This window comes from Pteropus vampyrus, unplaced genomic scaffold (assembly GCF_000151845.1).
Source record: "Pteropus vampyrus isolate Shadow unplaced genomic scaffold, Pvam_2.0 Scaffold322, whole genome shotgun sequence".
NCBI lineage: Eukaryota > Metazoa > Chordata > Mammalia > Chiroptera > Pteropodidae > Pteropus > Pteropus vampyrus.
The window spans coordinates 669,628-672,006 of record NW_011889103.1 but is presented as its reverse complement, the minus strand read 5'-3'; the positions used below and the strand labels follow the sequence as shown (position 1 = coordinate 672,006).

At 47.0% G+C, this 2,379-nt stretch overlaps 1 protein-coding gene across 2 annotated transcripts in view; it reads left to right on the top strand.

The window, feature by feature from the left end:
• The first annotated feature begins 2,064 nt into the window (after positions 1-2,064).
• CORO1C (coronin 1C) overlaps positions 2,065-2,379 on the top strand; it is a 70,540-nt gene continuing 70,225 nt past the window's right edge. The window contains exon 1 of one of the 2 annotated variants that reach the window (XM_011377803.2): positions 2,065-2,167. The gene's annotated coding sequence lies outside the window, so the exon portion shown is untranslated. Of the gene's footprint in view, positions 2,172-2,379 lie in introns of both variants that reach the window. The other variant, XM_023521908.1, reaches the window with a different exon arrangement.

Here is a 2,379-nt window from a genome sequence, read left to right as displayed (position 1 = left end):
ATACATGTGATCTCTTTGTACTATTTCTTACATCTGCATGTGAATCTATAACTATCTATCTCAAAATATAAAATTTAATTTAAAAAAGACATCCCTCTGCAGCCAGCCAATCATTTCTAGCTTTTATTTTGCAGAAAGCAACAAAGCAGTGAAAATCAAGATTTAACAATGTAGGGTGAATTTTAATATTCTGTGTTTTGTCCTCTTCTGTTGCTCAATTAGGGGTCTTGCCTACTGAGATTACTCTAAGGAGCTTCCAGGCTCTCATTTATTTAATAATATTACTAGTATTTGTTAATGCTTCCATAGGGTATTTCACTCAGCTTCTAGGTTGCCCTAGCAACCTAAGATTAATGTCCTCCATTTGCTACTCGGAGAAACTAGAAAAAATGATTTGCTCAGAAGCCTCAGAGTGTAGATACCACAATTCTTTCTTCTTCATATATGAGTGATTTGGAATCACTCTTATTTTCCTGATCATTAAATTCCTCTTTATCTAGCATCTTTCTTAGGCCACCCCAGAAATCACCACCTTTTGAGAACAGAAAAAGACTCTCAAATCCAGCATTTTACCTAGCTCTCCATTTAGGGCCAGCTTAAACAGAGCCTAGGTTTCCTCAGGGCTCACAAAGGGGTTGCTATGGATTCAAGAACAGCAAGATGATGCGGGATTTTTCGCCCAGAAAAGGGCTATGCAATTTTCCTACTGCTTCTGGGGGTAGTAACTCTCAGTTGACCACATTTGGGGCAGGCGTGGGGTGGAGGTGGTTGAGGTGGCATTGCTTCTGGCTTTAGATGCTTGCTGTGTAAGAATTGCCTCTCTCAAACGAGGGATAAGACAAGGAACCAAAACAGGTAGCTGGAAGGCAAAGGCCTTGAGATCTTTCTTTCTCAGCATATTCCATGGCTGCTCTAACAGTGGTGTCATTGTGGAGAATTGGTGTCATGGAAAATTTTACTTCTAATTTCATCACTTAAAGAACTGGGAGAAGGGAATCAACATATTTTAAACTATAATACCTACTTTGTGCGGGGCACTATGCTGGATGCTTTGCCATAATCTTATCGAATCTAAACTCTTGAATCTTCAGAACCACTCCCCGAAGTAAGCATTTGGATTAAACCATTATATAGATGTGGGGAATAGGGCTCAGAGAGGGGAAGCTCATGGAATCATTCAGGGAGAGAATGCTACTACAGTATCCCTATTTTGCTGATAGAGAAATTGAGGCTTAGAGAGGATAATTTGCTGTGATAGCTGTTTTGGTTCAGGTGGACAATGATTTACATAACACACATTTCTGAGGCTGATTCTTAAAATGAAAAAAATTCCCCCGTGAATCGCAAAGATGCCTTGTTTTGGGAAGTAAATAGCCTACCTTCTGCAGGTCTGCTTTGTAAATTTGGTTTCTCAGGCCCAGGTTCCCCAAATCTTGGTATTTCAGAGCTTGGTATTTCAGAAAGGGACTCTGGCGATTATTAACGGGACAACTTAACGCTAAAGATCAGGAAATTCAGACTTATAGAGGTGAAAGGAACCGCCCCGGGACACAGTCTGACAGCAGCAGAGCTGGGTCTCAATCCCGGTCCTCTGACTTTCAGGCTTGGTCCATCTAGTTATTAAGAAAATGGGTGAGGGACTTTGGCCAGGCAAAGGAAGGGAGGGACCATGTATCCTTCATTTCCTCACCTGTGAAATGGGGTCAATGGGCCCTCAGGTTTGTGGTGGGGAATACGTAGGTGTGGCCCAACCCAGGAGAAGCCAACCTGCACCAGGAATGTGACAACGGAAAGTAGAGATAGGGCCAGAGCGTCCGGGGTCCCCAGAAGTGGTGGTTGGAAGGTATGATGGGAGCAGAGGCGGAGTTTCGGGAGCCAAGGCGGGGATTCGAGAATTAGGGGCGGGGCTTGGAATTTTAAGCGTTTAGATGATCAGTGGGCGGGGCTTGAGATGCGGCGAATAGGGTTGCTGGTTCGTGGACGTGGCTTCTAGAAGCTGGGGTGCCGATAGGCCAGTTCTGAAGCGGTGGAAGGGGATCCGGGCTTAGAGAGGCAGGAGGCTGGCTAAGGGGTTGGATAGGTAGTGGGCGGGGCTCACGGGAGCTGATGTTCTGGTTATAAGGGAATCTTTGAAGAGCCGGGGATGCGACCCTGCAGAATCAAGCAGGTCAGTGGGCGGAGCTCAAAGAACGCTTGTAGGCGTGGCCCTCCGGCCACTGCCGTGAATAGTGGGCGGTACGTGTGCCTCGGCACCGCCTTCACCGCGGCCCGCCTGCATCCCTCCGCGCAACCAGAGGGGGCGCTAGGGAAGAGTGAGGCGTGGAACAGAGGGTGGGAAGCGGGCTTCCCCTGCCGGAAGTGGGCGTGGCGCGCCGCAGC